The sequence below is a fragment of the Equus caballus genome, chromosome 22, assembly GCF_041296265.1.
Source record: "Equus caballus isolate H_3958 breed thoroughbred chromosome 22, TB-T2T, whole genome shotgun sequence".
Classification (NCBI taxonomy): domain Eukaryota; kingdom Metazoa; phylum Chordata; class Mammalia; order Perissodactyla; family Equidae; genus Equus; species Equus caballus.
In genome coordinates this window covers 6,290,438-6,314,932 of record NC_091705.1, presented here as the reverse complement: position 1 = coordinate 6,314,932, position 24,495 = coordinate 6,290,438, and the positions used below count along the sequence as shown (strand labels likewise).

The window sequence follows — 24,495 nt, the reverse complement described above, 5'->3', positions numbered from 1 at the left end:
CTGTCTGGAGGGAACTTTGGTTTTTATTCCCTCTATGTATCATCCCCGCCCCCCACCCCCTGATATACAGACTCCAGATAAGGGTTTCAAATACAACAAAAACCTGACCTCAAAGCCCAGAAGCTTCTACCCCCCAGGGACCCAGATCTGCAGCCTGTTCCGCAGTCCGAGGAGCCATTTCCTCCTCATGGGTCTGCACCAGAAGAGCTCCCGTGGCCAAGATGCACGTCTCAGGCAGGCCCCCCAGCAGCCCACCCTGAGACGAGGAGCCGGGCAGGTTCTTCATTTGGGGGTGATCCCACGAAGCGCCCTGAGGAGGAAGGCATAGGAGGGAGGGCAGCCAATACAGGGAGTGTGGTAAAGCCAGCTACCCCCGTGGCAGGGTGCCTGGATCTTCACCCCACCGGACTGGCAGATAGTGGAAAACATGCCCCACTGATTTCCCAGCCGAGGCTCGAGGGAGCTGTGGTATGAACCCCTGCCGCCTGTCAGTCACTGTCTGAGGGCTGCCCTTCCATGAGAGCCAGGCGGCTCCACAGTCCTCCAGCCAGTGGATGGAAGTTGTCAAATTGGCATGCCAGGAACATGAGTGCCAGGGACGAGGGCAGATGCTGACAGTGTGTGTCAGGACATGTACCAGCCAGGCCGGCCCAAATAGGAATGGACTTGCACCTGTGCCCACACCTTGAGCTCATCCTGAAGATCCTGGCCAACCACTTCCTCTGAGTCTTCTCCCCAGCACCACCTTCCACAGGCTTGGTGCGTGTGGTTGAGACAAGTGTCCTCTGTGTGAGTTTATGGGCTGGGAACTCCTGATGCTGGTTGATTGGCAGACTGTCCTGTAGCTTCCACAGTCTGTCTGAACCAACTTGGGGTGGGGGGGAGCGAAAAAAGATGTCGTTCCTTAAGGGACCTATGGAAAGGCTGCAGCTACCCAGTTCCAACCCTACATGGAAGGACTGTCAACACTGCCCTCAGGTGTATCATCTCCCACTCCCCCCTCCCAGACAGCTTGTCTTTCTGTTCAGCCCACACATTTCCTTTCCTGCCCCACCAGCGGGGACTAGCGAGGGTCTTGTCTCTTCCCAGAGCATTTGTTTCCTTCGATGCCTTCCCTTCAGCATTGCGTCTGACTGTGGACTTGACAAGTTCTGTTAGTTCTACTATTTCTCACAATTAGTGTGAAAGTCAGGAGTGCACGTCCTGGCCTCAGTTTCCCCATCTGGGTATGGGGATGAGACTAGCACCTACCTCATAGGGGTCCTGTTATGACATAAAGTAAAGCATGTAACATGCTTCCTTGCACATCATAGGCACAAGAAAATGTTCACTGTCATATTATTTTCATTGTTCTACCCTGGATCAACCTATGTGCACCTCTTGTCCAGACAGTGGCCATCAGAATGTTGTTTGTGGCTTCAGTCCAATCACAGTTAATTAATCCCAGCACCAGATCAACCTCTTGAGTGCAATGCTTTGCTCAGCACTCTCCCCCAGAGAGACAGTCCCCACCACCAGTGGGCCTACCTGGTGTGGGAGTGAGAAGAGTGGCTGTCAGAGTCATGGTGCCCAGGTTCAGATCCTAGCCTCGCCACTTTCTACGTGCATTACTTGGGGCGAGTTGCTTCGCTTCTCTGTACCTTGCTTTTCCTATAACATGAGGAGAATGATGATTGTATCTGCTTCAGAAAGTGCTCTGAGAGAGTTCAAGAGATCACTCCATGCCAAATGCTTAGAGCAGAGCCCAGGGCTGAGCAAGAGCTCTATAACTGTGAGCCATCGCCGTCATTATTTCAGTGTCCCCACTGTCCATGTGCCAACCATTTTTCTAGTCTTTTTTTCTCTTCTCCTGTACACTCACATAGCCTGGTCTAGCAAAAACAGATTCTTCACCACCCACCAAGAAATCCCAGAGCCTTCCTGCCCCCCATTCCTGACCAGGCCCCAGTCGTCTTTGGTCTCCTTGGAATCCTACTGCAAGCTCCAGCTTGATGCCATCTCCTCCTTGAAGCTTTCTCTGACTTCCCATAAGGACGAGTGGGCCTTCACACTGACTCGGAGCTGCACCTGCTCTGAACTCCCACTTTCTTTGATTGTCTCCTAAGGAACTTCCTGCACGCTGGCCTCTGGTATAACACGTGGCTTGCCCTTCCCTCTCTTCCCAGATTAGTGTTAGCAAGCTGGAACCATGCCTTAGTCACCTTTATGTTCCTCTAACACCCAGCTTAGTACCTTGTTGCAGGCATTGCTTGTTGAAGGTGTAGCGTGTGAGTAAATGAAAGAATGAAGTGTGCTTACTCTTGGCTGAATATTGGGCCTGTCTGCTAAGCTGGTAAGCAAGAGGTAAGCAATGAAAGTAATATGATGTTTTCACAAGCCTTTAGGGGTCCCATCAATCCTAAGAATAATGAGATGGTCTTTTGGGGACAGACCTTCTTTGAGAGAAGTGTACTGAGTTAAATGCTCAGGATACCCCAGCTTACAAGGCAGGAGATAGCCAGTTAAAGCAAGAACACAGAGGCCACCAGCACAGAGGCTGTCATCTCTCCATGATGTTGGTGCTGCCCAGGTAGCTTGGATGTTGCAAAGATCCGGTGACAGCAGCGACACTCTCCTGCAGAGCTGTGTCTGTTTCACAGTTGTACAATGACTCAGAGTCCTTTCTCAACATTTGCACAAAGACATGGCATCTAAACAGACATCATCGTTAATGACGATCACAATGTTCTCTAACGCTATTAAGTTATTTCCCTAAAGGGTTGGTTTCTATCTACTGAGGTATTTCTTCCACAGCCAAACTCAGTGCCCACATACGAAAGGCACCCAAGTGTGTTATCAGTTAAGGATGAGCAGAGAGAGGTTTGGGAATGTAGCTTTGGGTTCCTAAGCCCATTCAGCCTTGTGGGCCAACTCCAAGAAAGGAAACAGGTACGTTTGTCCCAGATGCCGCTACTCCACTCCGACCCCTCCCTTTCCCTGAGATCCCAGGGAGCTTCTTGCTCTCTTCAAAGGCTTCTGAAGATTTTCCAGAACTGTTTCCATTGCTGGTGCTCGCTTGTTCTCACACTTTAAGGAACCTCAGGGACCCCAAAGATAACTTGCCCTTTTCATTTGCACCACGTCTTTCATTGGGGAATTTGGAAGTAGTTCCCAAGGAGCTGGTTCAGAGGACATTTGGAATAGGCTGTCAACCGTCAACCCTCCCACTTGCTGTAAGCTGAGGCCCAAGATGGTGATCACTTAGCTAGCTCTTTACCCTCAAGACGTGTGTCCTTGACTACCAAAGGCGCTCTCTTTGAGAGTCTTATTTCCTAAGGTTCTCTTCACATTTCTCCTAAGAATTCTAGAAGCTGTTTGCAAATATATTTCTTGGTGACAGGCTCTTTCACCAGAAATCTCATGGCAAGTATGCAGATTAGGTCCAAATGTGGCCCCATCCCTGGGCCTTTGGTTGGGATGGTTTTCATGGATTCTCGAGATGAATCCTCAGAATGCCGAGGACTCGTGACTCCTTTCCCATAAGTAGATTCCAAAGGTTGGTATGGAATATCTTTCATCAGCTGTTTCATTAGCACTCTGAGGGTTCTCCACAGAGGCGGAAGCCTGAGGATCTTTTTCCCCATCTTGAACTGGTTAGAACTGTCTTTTCCTCTCTGTGTGGACTGCAGGGATTAAGGCAGACGTATATTTTTGGCAGTTAGCATAATGCTTTTCAGCATCTAAAGCTGTGATGGGACCAGCAGTTTGGGCTTATGCGGGGCCCTCTTGCCCTCTCCTGGACACAGGCCCAAGTTCATTTGACTTCATCACTTTTTTGTTTTACAGAGTTGGCTTGAGGCAAGACCCATTACGCTCCTCCACAGAGGGCAGGACCTGGAGGGTCATTTTGTCCTTGCGCTCATATGCACATACATCACATCTGGGGGCACACATAACACGCATATGCATATCTGTGGATGCTATAACCCTTTTTTAAAAGACAATAGGAAATAGGGGCTGGCCCCGTGGCTGAGTGGTTAAGTTCGCGCGCTCCGCTGCAGGCGGCCCAGTGTTTCGTTAGTTCGAATCCTGGGCGCCGACATGGCACTGCTCATCAAACCACGCTGAGGCAGCATCCCACATGCCACAACTAGAAGAACTCACAACGAAGAATACACAACTATGTACTGGGAGGCTTTGGGGAGAAAAAGGAAAAAAATAAAAAATCTTAAAAAAAATAATAAGGGATATAGGGAATAAAAAACAATTAGCTTTAAAAAAAAAAAAAGACAATAGGAAATAATTTCTAACTTATTAGGCACAACTGCCTAAAGTAGGATCTGGATTTAAAAAGAAGTTGTGTGTGCATGCTTGTGTGTGTGTGTGCTTTTAATATCTCCCTTGGAAGCTCAGCACTTTATTGAAGAGGGAACGTAGGGTTGACACAGAGTCAGAACGTCATTTGAAATGGAGCTATGAGTTTTTAAAAGCAACTTTTCATTCTCCTCTGCAAACCCATTCATCCCTTAGCTTGGCCATCTCAATAGTTGTTGCCACCAATCATTGAGTTGCTCAGGCTGGAATCTTAGAAATCAGCCTTGATTTCTCTCCCTCTCACCCTGCCCATCAGCAAATCCTGGCCATTTAACCCATGTCTCTGTCCCTTCTCCTCCCTCCCTCTCCTCGGGCACGGGTGTTATTCAGGTCACCATCACCTCTCACCTGGACCAGGATGTCCCCCTCACGTCCACATTCCGGGTAGTGGTCTAGGCAATCCTTTAAAATATACGTGGGGACCAGGACTGCATGTTCTGGCCTGTCTGCCTCTCCAATTCATCTCCCATATCCCCCTGCTGGCTACCGCACTTCAGCCCCACAGACATTCCTCCTGTTCCTCAAAGATTTCAAGATTGGGGATCTGGGTACACCTCATTCCTTTGATTCCACGTTGACCCTCGATACCGCTGTCTTTTTCTCACTTGTGTGTGAACACTCACTAACACCCTGCTGCCTGAAAGTTCTGCTCTACTGGCAAAGGAACCAGGTTTTTCTATACCAAAAATGGCAAAAAGTGAATCCTTTTGTCTCCCTTCCTATAGTAAATAGACGAGTCAGCTCAGAAAGGAATCTGTTCAAACTAGAAAGAGCTCAGCATGATAAAGAGATGATTTACTGTGTCATCCCTTATAAAATTAGTCGGCCCTCATTAAAAAAAAAAAAAAAACTGTTAGGAAAGAAGGAAAAAGCTCTTCTGTGAATGTGTTCACTTCTTCTGGATTTAGTGATGGTGTTGGCATGGAGACACAGCATGAAAAGGGAAGGGAAGGAGTGTCCTGCCCTGTAAGACATGACAGATACTTCAGTTGTTTCCCATTGTGATATTTCTAATAACAAGATACAAGGAAATCGTATACACTGGGCATCAATAGGATAGCCATGGTGCTTTGAATGTCTTCAGATCCATTGAGTGCCGAAGGTTTGTATCTATTTGTCTTTGGGGTAAATAAATGATGACATTGGACCCATTCACCAAAGGAGAGAGAGTATGGCTGGGTGAGCATGTCAATATCTTAAGCTTGCTGATTTCCATGGTGGCCCAATGGTGGTGAGTCATTCTGTCCCAGAGCCACCACTGACCAGCTCCATGACCTTGAGTAAGTCACTTGCCCTTTGGGGTCTTGGCTTCTTCATCTTTAAGTGAGAAAAGTATTTTCAGAGTCCAGTCCAACTCCAAGATCCCCAATTTGTACAGTAAAAGATGAAAGGCCTCCTGAGTGACTTCAGGCATCCACCCCTGGCAGCCATGACGTCGTCCAATTTCCCAAGTGCAGCCCCTTCTGAGGAGCCTGGAGTTCTGGGAAACACACCAGCAGGCTTCATATTGCCCGACTAAAACTCTCCAGGCAGTAGTTGGGAGCTTGAGCACTGGGGTATAACCAGGCACTCTTGGAGGCTCTGTACCTTCTTGTCACAAGTGAAAAGGCACATCTCCATGACCCTGGGGTTAGATCAAGTCACATGACTGGTATGGGCAGAACAGAGGCCCACAGCTGCTTCATATAAGAAGCAGGACTCCTGTAGAGAAACAAGAGCTACTGCCCCCAAAATAGTATTAATAGCAAGGGACAAGATGCTAGACAATGCTTGACTCAGTGTGCCAGTGGCCCAGTTACTCCATGCGCTGTAGTCCCATCACCAGTGCACCAGTCCACAGGCATCAGGATGGGAGCTGAGCAGAGGGGTCACCCAATGTTTTTTGCTCCTCTACTGTAAGCTCAGCCACCAAGTTATTAGGCCACTCATGCCCCCATTTCATTTTTCAGCCACAGATAGACCCAGCAGTGGTCCAGGTACATCAGAGAATTTTCCAGAAGTTCAAGAAAACAATCAAGTAGTTAGGAATTTCTTCTCCCCTACTAGGATGGTTAAAATAAGAGCGAGAGAAAGAGAAACGTGACACATGTGAATATATAATGCACAAATACAGTTGTTTTGCTCCCAGGCCATGAGGAGAAGGAGGAGGGGGAATGCACTGGCTGGGGGTCCCCTCCGTGGAGAGAAGCATGCCAGTGTCTTCTGCACATCCTCTCCTTTAATCCTCCCAAGTGGCTGTAATCCTCCCCGTTTTATAAGTGAGTAAACCCAGGGCTGGAGACGTAACTAGTCCAAGGGAACAAATTGCTGATGTCGTGTTTAGACCAATGTGTGTGTAAATACCTCAGCTTCAGTCAAATGAAGAAACGTTAATTGAGAGCTTTGCAACTGAGAGGTGCAGAATGGAGACAGGGATGGGTAGCTAAGTATGGTCCTCACCTCGTAGGAGTCTGACATCTTGTAAGACATGAACTGGGACACATGACACAGTAACATAAGGTGCAAGCAGCTTCCCAAGCCCTGGTGTGACCTTCGTTTGTCCTGTCGTGTAGCTGTTCTCATTCCCATTTTTCAGATGGATAATTAAGGTTAAATGACTTGCCAGCTATGATGTAGTATTATTTACTCCATTTCACAGGTGGTGGAAACTGAGCCCACAGTACACTCATGAGTGACAGAGCTGGGGTTTGACCCCAGGCCATAAAGGGCCAGAGTGGGGGCCTTGGGGAAGGAGGCCCTTTCCCATGACAATGACTCGAATGATGACTTTGGGAGGAACTCCAGGGTTGATCAGTGGGCACATTGTTCCATCAGTTTTCTCAGCCTTCATTGTACATCCAGCTCTGGAAACAACCTCCCAATTCCCATAAGCTGCCAGAAAACCCAGGGGAGTCCTGGGGGGCTGAACACAGGGACTCTGGGTGGGCTCTCAGGGCAGCATCAGCCAGCCTTGAGTCCAGTGCCAAGGTGAGCTGGGCATTCCTGGACAGGCTTCACAACGCCCCATGTCCAGAACCCTGAGTGACCGAGGTCTGCCCTTGCTGCTCCCTCATCCACACCCCAAGGAGAGGGGCCACCAGGCCAGACCCTGGTCACAGCTCAGGCCTGGGCCCTGCCCCGGCCCTTTGCTCTCGTCCGAGCAGCTAGGCTGCGTGAAAGAGCAGGAGCCCAGGGCCAGCAGTGTTTGCAGGGCTCATCTGGCCCTATCTGTTACCCTCATTTTTCTGAGATTCTGGAAGCCTTTGAATAGCACTCATGATAATTACAGAATCCCCACATATATTGATGAGAAACAGCTACATAAATAGCACATCTTGGTATTTACGAAGTGCCAGTTTTCTGTAAATATAGAATTTTGGCAATTGCTGACAAGCGGCTCTTCCACCTTCTGGAGCCAGCACTTGTCTTATTTCAGCCGTTTCCAGGGGACGCTTCACATCACCTCTATCTGGGGACAGTCTGGTGGCTTCAGCAGAGACGATTCCATGAAGCAACCAGGCACTCTGAAACCAAGAACAGTGATCCCAAATCTATTTCGGAGTGTGGGGACCCCCTTTTGACATCCAAGGAGTGTGTTGACCACTCCTCCACCATCTGTGCGTAGACGCCAGACCCCCTTACAATAAGTCAGGCTCTCCAGGGGGCTTGTGGTCTACAGGTTGGAAACCAAGACTCCTTTGTCCATCTAGAGCAGCATTTCCCAAACGGTGTTTTCAGGACACTACTGAAAGAAGGATCATCATAGGTAGTATATGGAAAATAAGGATTCTTCAATGAAGTGTTTAAGAAATGCTAAGTTATTGTCTGTTTACTTTCTAAATACAGGGTTTCTCACAAACTTTAAACACGGTAATTTGGACTATGACTCTCCGTAGGGGAAGTATAATAGCAGGGTTTTCAAAACTGACCACAGAATTCTCCTTTTCACAGAGTGGTTTATAGGAGTTTGTAAAGCATCCTACTTTGAGTAACAGTGACTGGCCACCCTCAGGGCTCACTAATTGATCTGAGCTCAGCTCTCAAAGGAATGATATTGTATCAGTTAGCTTTTGCTGTGTAACAAATGACCCTACATTTTAGTAGCTTAAACCAATAGCCATTTATTTAGCTTATGGTTTCATTGGTGAGCAGGTTGGGCTGGACTCAGCTGGGTGGCTCTTCTGGTCTTGGCTGGACTTCCTCCTGTGTCTGTAGTCAGCTGTCAGCAGCCAGGCTTGGCTTTGGGCAGTTCACTGGCTGTCAGCTGGGGCAGTGAAAGCACTTGGGCCACATGCTGTGTCATCCTCCATCAGGCTAACCCGGGTTTATTCACAGGGCAGTTGGACAGGGTTCCAGGAAAGCATTCAGAAAGTGTTCTAGGCTTACCAATGGCGCAGTATCACCTCCGCCACATTCTGTTGTTCAAAGCACTTCACAAGGCCAGCTCCCATGAGTCCTAAACCAAGGAGAAATGAGTGTGAGAAACAAGGGCTTTAGGGTCTTTGGAGAGGTGATTTGCTTGGGAGAACAGGGCTGGGGTTATTGTTGAAGCTGTGATTGCATAACAAAGAAAAAGAGCTTTGGACCTAGACTGCATGTTTATTTGGAGTGCCAGCAGCAGGAAGGGCTGCTGATGGAGATCACATGGGACTAGAACCACCCTACAATTCATTCCTCCGTGCCCCCATGGGAGGTGAGTTTAAACTTCTCTCTTCCAATGGAGGAGTATTCTCAGGCATCAAAGCCCACTAATCAGAGATGACCAGGAGTGCACGTGCGGTCACTCCTTAGCGTGCTGCAGCAAGGGAGAACATGCCAGAGGAGCTCTGGGAGCATCTCTGGAAGGGGGTTTTAGCCTCGAGCTGCAGGATTTTGAGGAGGAATGGTAGAAGAGGGGTGGACTGGGGAGGATGTGGTGAAAATATGGGTGCAGCTTGGTGATTTGATATCTCCACAGTGTCAGAAAGTGGTAAGATGTCAGCAGTGACATGGGTGTCACTGGTAAGGATGCAGCAGCAATCGCCTGACAGGTGGCATGGTGGTCACTTTGGGTTTGGGGTTCAACTTTGTCCATGTCCTGTTGGACGTATTGCTCAGGATCCGTTGCCCGTGTGGGAATGTCAGAGTTCTCTTGGGAACACTGGGGTTTGGTTGCCAGTGGGGAGACTTTGATTTCGTCATAGGCCAGGATGGAAGTTGGTCAGTAAGGGACCGACAGTGTGTGCTAGCCCCAGCTGTCAACTGTCCCTGGGCTTCCTCGGCCATGTTAGAGGCATGGCAACCTCACAAGTGAACCCTCAGATGGGCAAATAGTTGAACTGGCAGGTTGCAGCCTTGGCCCTGCCCAGGTACTTCCTGTCGCCTGTGGGAAACACCACGCAGGTGGCCACTGCCCAGAGGTGCCTTTGCTTTGTCACCTGGAAAGTAGCACATGCATTGGAAGAGTGACTCTTGGTATATCACTGGGCAGACCACTCAACTGCCAACAGTAAAACCAGTATGCAGCTGCCTGCTCCTGCCGACCTCATAGGCCTCTGGGGAGGTTTGTGGGAAATCATTCAGGGAGCTCTTTGAGAGGCCACCACTTGCACACATAACGCCTCTGGATGACAAAAGGCCAATGACAAAATGGCGCCCCCTTCCTTGGCAGAGCCACCCAGACAGGCCATGGGACTTAGCCACAGAGTAGAGGTTGGGAGTTTACACCCCTCAGCTGAAAGGCTTGTGCAGTGCGCAAACTGCACAGCTGTGCCCAACAGTCTTGCATTCATTATCTGTAGCAGAGTGCAGAATGTAGCCGTTACTCAGTTCAATACTTTACATGAGATCATCGTTCTAGCTCATAGCACTTAATGAAGAAGATTCTGTAGCGTAGATCAAATCAGTCAACAAATACACAGTTGATCCTCAAGATTTGCAAAATTTGCTATTTTGCTAAAAATTTTTTTCAACCCAAAAATTAATATTCATACTCATAGACATGCACAGTATAGTGACTCCACATGCACGTTCTCAGCTGAGGTCAAACAAGGCAATGCTCTGCCTTCTTGTCTCAGCTCTGATAGTGTCAACAAGCATCCTTTTCACAGTCTACTTAGTGCATGTTTTTTGCATTTTTCTGCTTTTTCTTGGTGGTTTTGCTGTTTAAAACTGCCTCCAAGTCTGGTGCTGGAGTGCTGTCTGGCTAGATGTGCCTTACGGAGAAAATACGTGTGTCGGATGAGCCTCGCTCAGGCATGAGTTATAGTGCTGTTGGCTCTGCGTTCAGTGTTAATGATTCAACAATATCTGTTAAATAAGGTGCTTTTATGTATTGATCACTGTGTGAAAATGCTATGGCTCGAGGCTCACCCGGTCCTATATTTCCTCTAGGAGGAATGGTTTAGTGTTTATCATTTGGCCTTTGTGGTAACTCTATAGACCAGAACTACTGTGAGTAACAAGAATCAGCAGTAGCAACTTTGCGTCCTGGCGCATGCGGCAGAGGAGTGGCCTGTCTATTCTACTGCGTCAGGATCCGGAGTTTCAGGTCCTGCTTTTGCATCAGTTTGAGGGCCAGGGCTGTACAGCATTAGGAGCGTGGGCTCAAGCATCGAAGAGACTTGTGTTGGAATTCCACCTCCATTACGGGCCAGTGGTATGACTGTGTATCCATTATGTGGCCTTCCCAAACTGAGTTTTCCCTCCTCTAAGATAAGAAGATAATACTGCCTACATCTTGAGGTCACTATAAGAACTACATGAAAAAAATGCATATACAACACTGTATGAGGGGTTGGCCCAGTGTTGTAGTGGTTAAATTCATACACTCCACTTCAGCAGCCCGGGGTTCACAGGTTCAGATCTGGGGAGCACACCTACACACCGCTCATCAAGCCATGCTGTGGCAGCATCCCACATATAAAAAGTAGAGGAAGACTCGCAACAGAGCTTTGCTCAGGGCCAATCTTCCTCACTGAAAAAACACAAAAAATGCTGTACTGTGCTGGAATTCACCAAGTCCTCAATGAGTGTTGGCTGTTAATAGAGAGGTGACACTGGCCTTTCCTAAAAGGAAAGCGAGAGCAAGGGCAAATCAGAAGTGTTCCAGGTGAGATCAGTATTTTATTTCAAGCATTTTGAATTTCCTGAAAGGCACAGACACCTGTGTTCACGTGCTGATGCTAGGACACATTCAAGAGCCAAAGATTAATGCATTGAGGATTATCTGTATTAATGTTCCTCTCCATTAAAGAAAAATTGAGAGCTCACAGTATTTTCATTTCCACTGTAAATTTTGAAACTGGGTCTCTCTTTAGTTAGTGGTAGTCTAGCTTCCTACAGAAGCCCCCTTACAATGAGATATTCTCATAAAAATGGGACCTTCTGCCTAAGGAAGACATTTCTCCTCTGTTCCTTGTCCCAAATAATATTTCCAGGGCATCCTTTTCAACAGCACCTGAGAGATAGGGCCCCATGTGCTCTGCACAGCTCTTTACTCTTCCTTGGCTATGTTAGCGGCACCTGTATTTTGCAGATCCTACCAGATTGTCTAAGTTGCTAATTTCTCGTCCTTTCTAGTTTCTTTCTAGTTCCTTTCATATCCTATCCCTTCTTGCTGGGCATTTTCAAGGAAGTTTTTGTTCCTTGTTATTTGCCCACTTGAGTAGCAAGAATTCCATTGGCCACAGGCAAAAAAATACCAAATTTCTCAACTGTGTCTGTCCCAGAGACTTTCTGAACTATTACTTCTCCTTTTACTCCTCTGCACATGCTCATGTCCTCCTCCAGGCTCAGGGATTTGGTCCTAAGCAGAGAACTCGGTTCCAGCCTCATTACCCCCTCCCTCATCAATATCCCTTCCCAGGCTTGTCCTTTTATTTCCTTTTTATACTTCTTTACCCAGTGGCCCATTCCCAAGCCTAATGGTATTTTCAAATCACAAAAATTTATAGATATAGATATAGATATAGATATAGATATAGATATAAAACAACCACAGTTATGTAAATATATATAGTTATATATATTTTATATATATTATTATAAATTATATATCATATATGTATTATAGCATATAATATATTATATATTATGTGTTATATATTTTACATATTATGTATTTTTTATATATATAATATATATATGTATATCCAGAATATATAAAAGACCTGCTATATATCAATAAGGAAAAGACAGACAGCCTTATGGAAGGAACAGGGCAAAAGATTTGAAGAAGCACTTCATAGAAGAGGAAATTCAAATGTCCAATAAACATATGAAAAGTTGCTCAATTCTGTTTGTCATCAGGGAAATGCAAATTAAAAATGTAATGCAGAACAAGTCCACATCCACTGGCGTGGCTAAAATGAAAGACTGGCAACCCCAAGTGTTGACAAGGATGGGGAGCAACTGAAACTCCCATCCACTGCTGGTAGGAATATAAACTGATGGCAATCATTTTGTAAAATTATTTGGCAGTAAGGACTGAAGCTGAACAGCAGCATGGGGTTGCTCTGTGACCCAGCAATTCCGCTCTTCTGTATCAACAGAAATGCATATTATATGCACACTAAATGTGCTAGAATGTCCATGGAAACACTGTTTGTAAGAGCCAAACACAGGAATCTACCCAAATGCCCATCAGTAATGGAAGGGCTAAATAAATGGTGCTAATGTCACACAGTAGAACATTACACAGCACTGGTAATGATGTACAACTGCTTACAACAATGTGGTTGAATCTCACACACACAGTATTGAGCCAGACACAAAAGAGTGCAGACTGTGTGATTCCACTTATATTAAAGTATAAAAACAGATATAAGTCAGGATAATATTAGCCTTAGGGGTTAATGACTATGAGGGGTCTCCTGGGGTGCTGGTCATGTTTTATTGTTTCTTGATCAGGTTACTGATTCCATTGGTGCATTCAGTGTGTAAAAATTTTTCAAGCTGTTCCTTTATAATATGTCCATTCCAATAAGAAAGGAAACATAAATCAGAATCCCTGAGTCGCTGGTGAAATGGCAGCCAGAGCACAGTGGCTGCTCCCTGCCCTCCCCAGATCTGGCAGCAGCCTGGATTGAAAGTCCCTGCTGGATTTCGGCTGGGTCCAGGAGCTCTTCACACCAGCAGTCTGAGAGCTCTCTGGGTCTGCTGCTCACACTTTTTGTCTATGAGTTCAAGTTGCCAGGGTCCTGGCTGTTAGCCTCACAGTATGGGCAGGTGGCTAGCCCAGAGCCTGGAGCCAGGCGGTCTGTGATTCCACTGGTTGATGGACATCTGTGCTCACAACAGCACGGGCACAGTAAGTCTATATACACATTTGCTATAATCTGCTCCGTTTTACAGATGGAGAAGCTAAGGCTCAGAGAGGACAAGTGGCTTATCCACTATCACTCAGGGAACACATTCACTGTGGAGATAGAATTGGAACTAGGCTCTCCCAGACTCTAGAACCTGCCTTCTAAAGCATGGGCCCTTTGCCAGGAAGAGGAGAGCAGGGGACTCAGTCGGTGCTCCCAGCGAGGGTCCTGCTCTGGCACAACCTGAACAAACCAGAAGCAACCTGAAGCCCTCCAAGCAATTGTCTCTTCCTGGGAGCCCATTTTAAATGCAAACTAATTCTTTAATCTGCCTTGAGAACACAAAAGCTGTTCCTTTACACAAATATGAAACCGGAAGCTTCTCGGAGGCTGGTAACACCAACTCCTCCACCTCGTACATTCCAAACAATAAGGGAGGGACGAATCCAGTGCCAAAGTGAGGAGTAAGCATCACATGTGTTACGTGTGGGTGGTTAATATTGCGTGGAGACTGACGAAGCGGATTTCCTGACATTCTGCTTCTACATCACTGCTGCGCGAACAGGCTAATTTGCATTTGATTTGCTTTATTTCCAGAAGTATTTTCAGAAATGGTAAAGGAAGCTGAGAGGAAAAAGCAAAACGTCTCCTGTCTTCCTTCCCTTTATAGTGGAGTCTTAACTCATTTGTTACAATCACCAACGATCAATGACAACTGTTAATAAACAAAAAAATCTATTTGAACAGTGTCACTTTAAATGTATTTGAAATGTATAATCATTGAAGTAATTTTAAAATTACAAATAAGTGTGTGCTAATATTCTCCCTACGCCCCACCGCTGCTTGTTGTGCGATAACCCTGCAAAACCACCCAAGTGAGATGGTAAAGACTGGAAAGCTGAGTGCTTTCCAGACATATAGCTCACATGTTCTTCTGATTTAAAAGCAGCTTTTTATTCTGTTCTCTCTCTGTAGTGAACATATTTTGCTTAAACCTTCCAACAAAATGTACCTTTTAGACTAAATCCATGATGGAAACTTTTCAGACAGAAAAGAATGACTCGTGCAAAAGATTTAATAATAGTAATACTGATGATGATGGCAGGGCCCCGGGAGACAGAGATGTCTCTAGAAGGTGTTGGAGCTGCCCTAACCCTCCTTCATCCCTACACATGTTTTATGCTCTGGGAAATAGGGCTCCTGCCCCACCCAGCCCTCTCCTTTCTGTTTCCTCACTTCCTTTCTACAGTCAAGTTAAAATGTCATTCACAAGTATCATTTACTTTGTAGTATCCCTGGCTTAGGACAGATCCTGAAGGAAGAGGATTTGGGGTGTAATCCAAGGATGTGGAGTACCCTCCCCCACACTTCCACACCTGTCTGCCTAAAATCACTAATCCTAGCATCTCAGGATTAGTCTTAGGATGCATGGTCTCATTCCTTATCAAAGTCATTTCTAGGGCATTCAGTTGTTATTTCCAGAATATTTCCATTAAAATATAAAAATCTTAGCAAAGATTTAAGAAACTTTAGCACTATTTAAATAAAAGGGATGTGGGGGCATGGCGCGTGCTTGCCAGTTGGGACTTTAGCAAGCAGGCCTATGGAATGAGAGCTGTGTGCTGCCCGTTAATCTGAGTCCCTCCTCTCTCACATTCTCCTGGTTTGCAAGTCATCAGCTGTAATAAATTAGTCAACATGCATTGTGATGTTCCCACTACCAGGTCTGCCTGAAGGGGAGGGGAGCAGGGACAGGATGAGGAAAAAGCCTCCACTCCTGCCCTCCAAGTGTGCCGTCTGTCAGGGATCCAAGCCAATGACAATTCCAAATGAGAATCCAAGGGACCTTACCCAACAGAGCATTATCAAGTCAGCTGACTGTAGGGACCTGCAGGGGAAGGTGGAGTCAGAAAGGGAGAGATGGGGGGCAGTGTTGAGAGGCAACATGCAGAGGAGACACACCTGAATGATGAGGCCCAAGTGAAAATTGTACTCCAGTCTATGCTAAAACCATAGAGCGTGTGGAATTGGGAGATTGTACATGTATGTACTTATTAGATGCTGAAAATGTATAAATGAGTAACCACTGTGTTTGGGATCAAGATAAGCTGCTGATCATCTTTTTGCAAACTAAGCCTCCTGTCTTCAGACTTTCTCTTGTTTAGAACACAAACCACAGGGCAGCATTCTTGCATCAGGGATGATAAGTTGACTGGAAACCAGGACCAGTGCTCCCAGGAGAAATCACTGTGTTTTGTTTTTTTGTTTGTCTTGGAGTTTTTGGTGAGGAAGATTTGCTCTGAGCTAGCATCTGTACCTATCTTCCTCTATTTTGTATGTGGGGCACTCCCACAGCATGGCTTAACAAGTGGTGTAGGTCTGCACCCAGGATCCAAACCCACGAACCCAGGCCACCAAAGGGGAGCACACTGGACTTAACCTCTGCTCCTTGAGGTCAGCCCCTGTGTTTTGTTTTTGATGCTGCAAAGATTTTATTTTTCCTGCTGTTTCGTTGTTATTCCTTAGGACTGCAAGGTGAATAAATTCAAGTTTGGGTAAAATCTGAGTCTGGGGGTTAAATTAGGTTCCTAGACCCAGCAGGGTGTCTAAGAATTCAACTCAATTCAACTCAGTTCTAACGTTGTCTACCAAGATGGCATCAGATTCTAGGTTAGGGGCTCAGTCCTGCAGGACCGCCCTCCCTCCTTATTTCAGATGCCAGTTGCAAGCCCAGGTTGTCACCTGTGCTTCTGACCAACTGGCTATGGATTGGAGGTTCCCATGACCCCCTCCTTGGATTCAATTAATTTGCTAGAGTGGCTCACAAAACTCAGAGAAACATATCACTAGATTACCAGTATCCTGGTAGGCCACATGTTTTTCCCAGTGATGTTGCCATTATCCCAACCATTTTTGGAACTCTTCTTAGTCAAGTGAAGAGTTTTGGTGTTTATGAGTCCCACTAGAAAGTCAGTCCTCATGTTACATTCATACGTTGTTTTAACCACAAATATGGTTACTCAGCCTAGCCATCCACTTGATTCACATATTTTACCTCCAGAAGGTTTTTGGCCGCTTCCCAAAATCAAAACCACCTTCTGTGGACCTTCTTGCCGCATTTGAAGTTGTCAGAAAGGACAAGCTACTGGCTCTGAAAGCACTTCCGAAGGACAGTGGGGACATCACAGAACTCCTTCCTCAAGGGGCCCTGAGAGATGCCCAGCTGTTGTTGGCCTTATAGAACCCCAGTCAGGTGGCTTCCTGCAGAGCTGAGACTAGAACAGCATGGAAGGTGGATGTTTTCATTCTCTGTCTTTGTTCTGAGATTCCAGCCATCCAGGTGTGACCCAGCAATAGCATCAACAAGGAGCTTGAAAGAAAAAAACAACATAAGCATAAAAAGAATACCTGAAATTCTAGCGCTTGTGCATAGGTGTGCAAGGGGAAGTCTACCTGAGTGACATCATTCCTGCGTCAGACTAAAATTCATGAGGTTAAAGGTTGTGGGATGGGAGGTTGGTAATCATAACACCTACTCCTCCTGTTTGGGGCATTTTTTAGCAAAGGACATTAGCAAAATTAGGAATTAGGGCTGCATTTGATACCTACCACTGCAAAACTCTGATAAAGTGTCCTGGATTTACACTCGCAAGCCAGGCATCAGAGTGAAGCTTCCTTCTCTATCCTCACTGTGTCTCAGGTGGCACAGTCATCAGAATGCACCTGACTACCCATGTGGGACAGAAGAAAAAGGAATAGGCACACGTGCAGGTCGTTTTGAGTGAAGCAGACTGCCCACTATTAACTTGAACTCTGAGAGATGGTAAGAGGCATGGGCAGGGAGTGGAAGCGAAGGAAGGGCATGTGGATGCTCCTCCCAGCACCAGATCCAGGGATTAAGGAAGAATGAGGCTGTATGGGTATATTTATAATTAAAACAAAACAAAACAAGCCCTAGTGGAAGAGAGACCACATGAGGTTTAAAACCAGTGCAGCATATTTGTTGTGTTTTGAGTACTTACTGGGCTCAAAGTGGTGAAAGAGAAGAGGGAAGTATATACGGGAAATATAAGAAGTGGCCTGTAACTTAAGATGCTTGCAAAGTGGGCAGAAAAACAATACACAGTTACATAAAATTAGTAAACTCTGTAAAAGCAGATATGAATTAGTAATTCAGACACCACCGGCTGATAAACGCCTCCCAATTTCCATATGGGTAGCAGGCCTGTCTGCGTGCCTGCTCCTGCCATCAGAGATGCTCCCACTGGAGGCAGCTGGCCTTGCTTCCACACTTGTACAGAGGTGCTCCCCTCTATGCAGATTGTGTTTAATTAAGACCAGATAAAAAGGCTGCTTTTCTCTGACTCTTGCTCCCATGTGGAGTTGAAAGGAATGAAACATCTAGGTCAGCCACACTCCCGGCCCTGGGAAGGGAGTGAGGTCATTAGCAGGTCCCTCTGAGAGCCGGTTGGAGGTGTAGGGGTCTGGGTCCTGCTGCTTTGCCACACCCTCCACCCGGCCCCCGGGGTATTCATGATGACACCTGCTCCCACTGCAGGATCTCTTGCAGTATTTCTGCAATGCTGGGACGAAACGCAATTCCTGGTTTGGAAACTATCTTTTCAGGGTCCTGGAGGAGACAAAGGACTGTTTTAGTTCCATTTTCACTTTTACTGATACGAATTGATTGATGAGTAGGATGCTTTCATTTCCTGGGAAGTAAACACCATTCCTTAAAACCCATGAAACGGGTAGCTGGCCTGAGCCTTCTTACCCTGTCCCTTCCCCAGGTCATGGCTGGTAGGAGCATTTTGTGGCTGGTAAGAAATCCTTATCCACACCCTCCCTATACTGCTGAGCTTGTGTGGGAACCTGGAGCCAAGATTATCAGAGCTGGGAAAAGACTTCTCTGTGACTGCCAGAAACCAGGCCACGTTCCCTCGATACCACCTGATATCAAACTCTTTCATTCTCCCTCTCATCTCTTATGTTTTTTAGCAGTAGATTATAAACCAATCTCATCAATGTATAAAACAGAGCTACTTCAAAGAAGTAGGCTGGAAGGACCAAAGCCATGCACCCGGGACCCCATCACTCCCCATCCCCTACCCCGTTGCCGTCCCCATCCCTGCAAGGCAGCTCTGGACATGAGACCTGGAGAGCATAGTTTGCCCTCATTTTCAGGGATGGCAGACTACTGATTTTTGAGGTCTTTTCCAGCTTGGAGGTTCTCATTCTCTGTGGCTTAGTCACACAGCACTCAAGCCATCTACCCACAGGAGTAAATCCAGGCGTTGCCTCCCAAACCTAGTCCATTTGCAGCTTCTCCTTTCTCTGAAATTGGAGCTGCCCTTCGTATAGTCACAGAGCCTGGAAACCTGGTAGGATCCGCCTTGCTGAATCCACCACCTGGCCTCCTCAGTCCTCGCTACTCAAAGCGTGGTCCATGGACCATCAGTATGGGCATCACCTGGTCGCTGCATAAGATGCAGAATCTCTGGCCCACCCCAAATCTACTGAATCAGAATCTGCATTTTAGCAAGATCCCCAGGAGATCGTGTGCACATTACAGTGTGAGAAGCAAATTTGGCACTCAACTATATTTAGTTTCCATCTCTACAGCCCATCAACCCATTGGCTCTTGCCTAGACCTCTGCAGCTGCCTTGCCTCCAGGTCGGATAGCTCTCTGCCACCCTCCATGGTGTCAGGCTGAGGCTGGCATTCCCCCAGGTCCTTTCCTAACCACCCACCCATTGCGCCCCCACAGTGTGCCCCAACAACTCTGACCTTCTTCCATGCCTTCAGCTGTCTGTTTTCTCTCTTTGAAAGGTTAACTACTGTGCATCTGTAAGATCTCAGCTGAGGGGTCACCTCCTCTCTGTAGCCTCCTCTGACCCCAATAGGGTCACATCCCCTATCTGTGTGAACTAGTAGTACTCTGTACCTTTCCTGTGATAGCTGTTATCACAATGTGTAATTATACACCTGTTTGTGGGATTGTTGGATTGACATTTCTCTCCCTAGACACTAATCTCCATGTAGGGAAGGACCATGTCAGCTTTGCTCATCCTCCCAGGGCCTAACTCAGTGCCTGACACATCATGGATGCCCCATAGGCATTAAGCTGAGTGAAAGAAGCCTGGTACAAAGGACTAGATGCTGTATGATTTCAGTTATATGAAATTTCTAGAAAAGACAAGCTAAAGAGGCAGAAAGCAGATGTTTGGTTGCCAGCAGTTAGAAATAAGGATTGGCTGCAAATGGACATGGGGGAACTTTCTAGGGTGATGGAAGTGTTCTAAAATGGACTGTGGTGATAGTTGCACAATTTTATAATTTTGCTAAAAATCATCAAACTGTACAGTTACAATGGGTAAATTTTATGGTATGTAAGTTACGCTTCAATAAAGCTGTTCAAAAAATGAATGAAATGAACCAGGATCTCACAGATGACTACATGGACATGGCTGCTGGCATGTTCCCCCCCTCCTTCCTCCAAGGGAGAGATGTGCGTGCTCAGCAGCAGCTGGGGGAATGACCAGGCCAAAAACAACTCCCTCCCCCACCCTCCCCTTGCCTGGAGACAAGCTCAGATGCAGATGCTGAACCTGCATTCCTGTGACAGGCCCCAGAGCCAGGGCAAGAAGAGACCCGTGATTTCTAATAACCCTCAGCCCTGGTTGTAGTTCCGTCCTCTCTCTAATTAGAGAAGTCTGCTGCAGGCGTGGCCCAGAAATCAGGATCTCTTTGTAGCTATCACTGCAGAGTTTAACAAAATAACTATGGTGCAGTCAAGGATTTTTTTCTCCCCCAAATCATCAAAAATGACCATCCAGTTTTAATTATATTAGAATTCTTCTAACTGCATTCTTTTCTCCTCTGAATTTACATGGTTTGCTCTGCAATTACATGGTTTTCTCAGTCATCACGCAGATTAGTCCAGGCCCAGTGCATGAAAGAATGTGGACCTAGCAAGAGAGGTGTTGGCTTACAAGCCAGGCTGACATCCAGCCCTTCTCAGCTCTGCTGGGGACCGACTTGCTGGTGCTCATCCTTACCTGGGGTTGCATATTTAGAATGGCCTCCAATGTAAGTTCTTTGTTTTCACATACATTAACACTATAAATAATGGCCTTGGAAAATTTGTGCTATTAATTAGAAATTTTCTTTATCACTAATTTTTCTAAATTTAACAATGAGATGTTACATGATGTCTAACTGTAAGGTAAATAAGACGATATGTAGGATAGGCTAACTGCAGTAAGAAATAGACCCTGTGTTAGTTTTCTATTGTTGTATAACAAATTACCACAAACTTAGAAGCTTGAAACAACGTCCATTTATTTTCTCACAGTTTATAGGTCAGATGTCCAGGTACAGTATGACTGGATTTTCTCCTCAGGGTCTCACAGGCTTAAATCAAGATGTCAGCCATCAACAAGAATATCCCTCAAAGCAAATGCTTTGAATTCGCTCCTTGAATCTCTTTCACCAGGAAGAAGCTAGCCATTTTTAAGGGTTCACCTTAAATAGGTTAGGTCTCACTAGGTTAAGCCCACCAAGAATAATCTCCCTATCTTAAGGTCAACTGCTTAGAAACCTTAATTATACTTGCAAAATCTGTTCTCAGCAGCAACTAGTTTAGTGTTTGAGTAACTGCAAGGAGGTCTATGTACATCAGAGGGCCGTCTTAGAATCTACCTAACCACAGACCCCTAAATGCATCATGGCACAAACATAATGAAGGATTATTTCTTTCTCACACAACATTCCAAGGTGGTTGCAGGTCAAGGGCAGTGGAGCCAGCTCTTTTCCATAGCATCAGTTAAGGGCATGGACTGATGGCGCCTCTGCCATCTTCAACATGTGGCTCCCATGATCTTCCTGAGCATCGACAGCAGTCAGCAGAAGGGATAAAACATGGGGAGCATGATATGAAAGGTCTTAATGGACCAGGCCTGAGAGTGGTGCCCATCACTTCAGCTTGCTCACATTTGATTGGCTGGAACTCACTCACATGATGGCACCTAATCATAGGGGATACTGGGATGTGTTATCTTCAGCTGGGTAGCCACTTTCTTATGACATCTTTACATCATGGTTAGGAGGGCACCAGTCTTTGCTGGATAGCTAGACATGCCTCTGCCACAACTGATTTTAAGGGAAACAATCTAGAATGATACCATACAAATCAGGGATATTGTCCTCCAAGGTTAGAAGTTGTTACAACAGAACCAATATCACAGTTCTGACCAGAAAACAGACACTATTTTTTAAAACATCAACATGTGTATTACTTATAACTTAATTGTTCGTTATATTTACTAGATTCAACCTCAAAAGCCTTTGACAGTTTGAAAAATGGTATCCACTCCCAACTGATGAAAACTTGAATGATCGAAATTTCAAATGATACGATGCAGGACATCAAAATCTGAGTTCCAAATACGTTTTGAAAAATAGAAAACATGAGAAAAACTATATGACCCCCCAAGATGATTATTTTGAATTGTGACATTCATTAGAAAATGAAAATTCTAGATATTTTCTTTAAAATATCTTATGTTTGACTCATACCTAATCATTGTCAATCCTTCTTATCAGGAAAAAGTATGTTTGGGAGAAACACAAATAAAAACTTTCAATTGACAAGACAGCGTTCACTAAATTTGACCTTGACAAATTTCTTTTTTTTTTTTAAAGATTTTATTTTTCCTTTTTCTCCCCAAATCCCCCCAGTCACATAGTTGCATATTTTTAGTTGTGGGTCCTTCTGGTTGTGGCATGTGGGTCGCCGCCTCACCATGTCCGCACCCAGGATTTGAACCAGTGAAACCCTGGGCCACCAAAGCAGAGCGCGTGAACTTCACTACTCAGCCATGGGGCCGGCCCCAGCCTTGACAAATTTCTGAAAGTTACTCTCACCATGCTATTCTAGATGGAATCCAAGAATTACAGCAATTTTCTCCCCGCCCCCTTATGTATTTCTTTTTGGTTCTTTAAAAGGCAACAGATTAAAAAAAATTTTTAGAGGAAAAACACTTGTTCTACTAATGTGCCATTTGAGAACCCCCCTAACAGCACACACAGTATCATTGTGCTAAGCTTTGTTGTGTCCTATAAGACTTAACATTTCAGACAAAGGAGTGAAGAAAAGGGAGACCCAGTGAAAAGCTGGGGTTGGCAGTTTTCAAAAACTTACCTTAATTCACACAATGAGGTGAATGAACAACTGGAAATTGAAAAGAAGAATTCCACCTTCCTGACTTATGTGTAGCAACAAAATCACAATTAGAGAAAAATGAAGTTTGATGTGAATAAGTGTATATGAGCACATGTGTACAAGGAAAATGGAAAATGCATTTCTAGCTTTTATTTTGAACTTAAGTTAAAGACTAGCCGCATGATGTCAAAATGAAATTAGGTTTTCAGCAAATGTATTTTCCTTTTGTCTTTGCACAAGGAGGTGTAACCCATAGCCTTCTATCTGTGGCCTGCAAGATCCTTATATTGTACCTGTGTAGAAAGGTAACCACTAAGTCTGGTTGAGGGAGGAAGGGTCTTGAAAGCTGTGACCAGTTAAGGAACCATACTAAAAAATTTAAGAGGCATAATTAAGAGCAAACAAGGATAAATATTGGTGAGCTTAAGTAAATTCGACCCAACTTGGCAGTGAGCTCTGAGAGCAAATGAGAGTGGGGACGGGAGAGGAGGACATAAGGCGCCAATCAAATGAACTCTGTGTCGTTAGAGTGGTGTTTGGCTGCAGAGAACAGAAAACCCAACCAATAGTGGCTTAAACTCAGATGCCTATTTTTCTCAATGGAGAGAAGAATTCAGAGGAGTCAGTTCAAGGGCTAGTCTGTGCCTTTGCAGTTTCATTAATGTGCCAAGCCCGTTCCATCTTTCTGGCTGCAAAATCTTCTCTTTGGTCCTCATGGTTTCAAGATGGAGGCTTTACTTTGGGTAAAGAGATTGTTGGAGTCAGGATGTTAGATGGGATAAACTGGGAAGGCAGGAGGTAATGATCAGGGTGGAATGCATGAATTTGAGATTGGGGAAGGGCCAGCAGATATTAATAATGACAAGGTCTACTATGGTATGATTATAGAGATGAGTGTCTGAGTTAGGACAGAAGACAAGACCCTTGGAGGAGAATTCAAGAAACTGACAGGCAGGGTATTAAAAGATCATCTACAAGTGTAGTGAAATCTCCAAAAATTAAAACAGAAGTGGTATTATTTTAAAACTAATTATTATTCCCACATCTATATGACCCTCTCTTGCCCTCACGATGAGTGTAGAAAAAGAAATTGCTTGGTGGAGTTGCTATAACGTGCCGCGAGTCTCTTGTTTTTCTTCATGTGCTGTGTCCTCCCAGCCTCCTCTGGAGACCACATATTACCCTGTACTGGAGGGACAGGTGACCTTTAGCCTGGGAATACGCTGCTCCTTTGGCTCCTGGGGACTAAAGCTCTCCAACGGAAGGCTATATTCTCCTGCTGATCGCCCACCCTGTGGGACACCCTCTCAACTTTCCTCCTAATGAGTCCTGGAATCCGTTCCAAGAGGCTGTTTCGTTACCTTGTTTCTTCCTTCCCCCTTCACTCCCTAGGGACCGAAAGCCTGACCTCAGCTGCCTGATCTATTCTGGGGCTCCAAATATATCAAAACCTCTCAAAAGCCAAAAGATAAAAAATTTAAAAACCTCAAAGTTGATTTTACTGACTGTGCAAGAAGCTAGCTGCTTCCTTGCCGCTCACTGTTTTATTCGCCTGGAAACTATTTTCAATTCATTTGCCTCCCACCTAAAAGATTTCAGTCTCCTTCAGGATCTACCTTTAGGGAAACTTTTATTTCTCTTCAAATTTCTCA

At 45.6% G+C, this 24,495-nt stretch overlaps 1 protein-coding gene across 3 annotated transcripts in view; it reads left to right on the top strand.

Moving 5' to 3' along the window:
• Positions 1 to 24,495, top strand: part of SLC24A3 (solute carrier family 24 member 3) — a 458,647-nt gene that overhangs the window by 288,939 nt on the left and 145,213 nt on the right. The window lies entirely within an intron of this gene.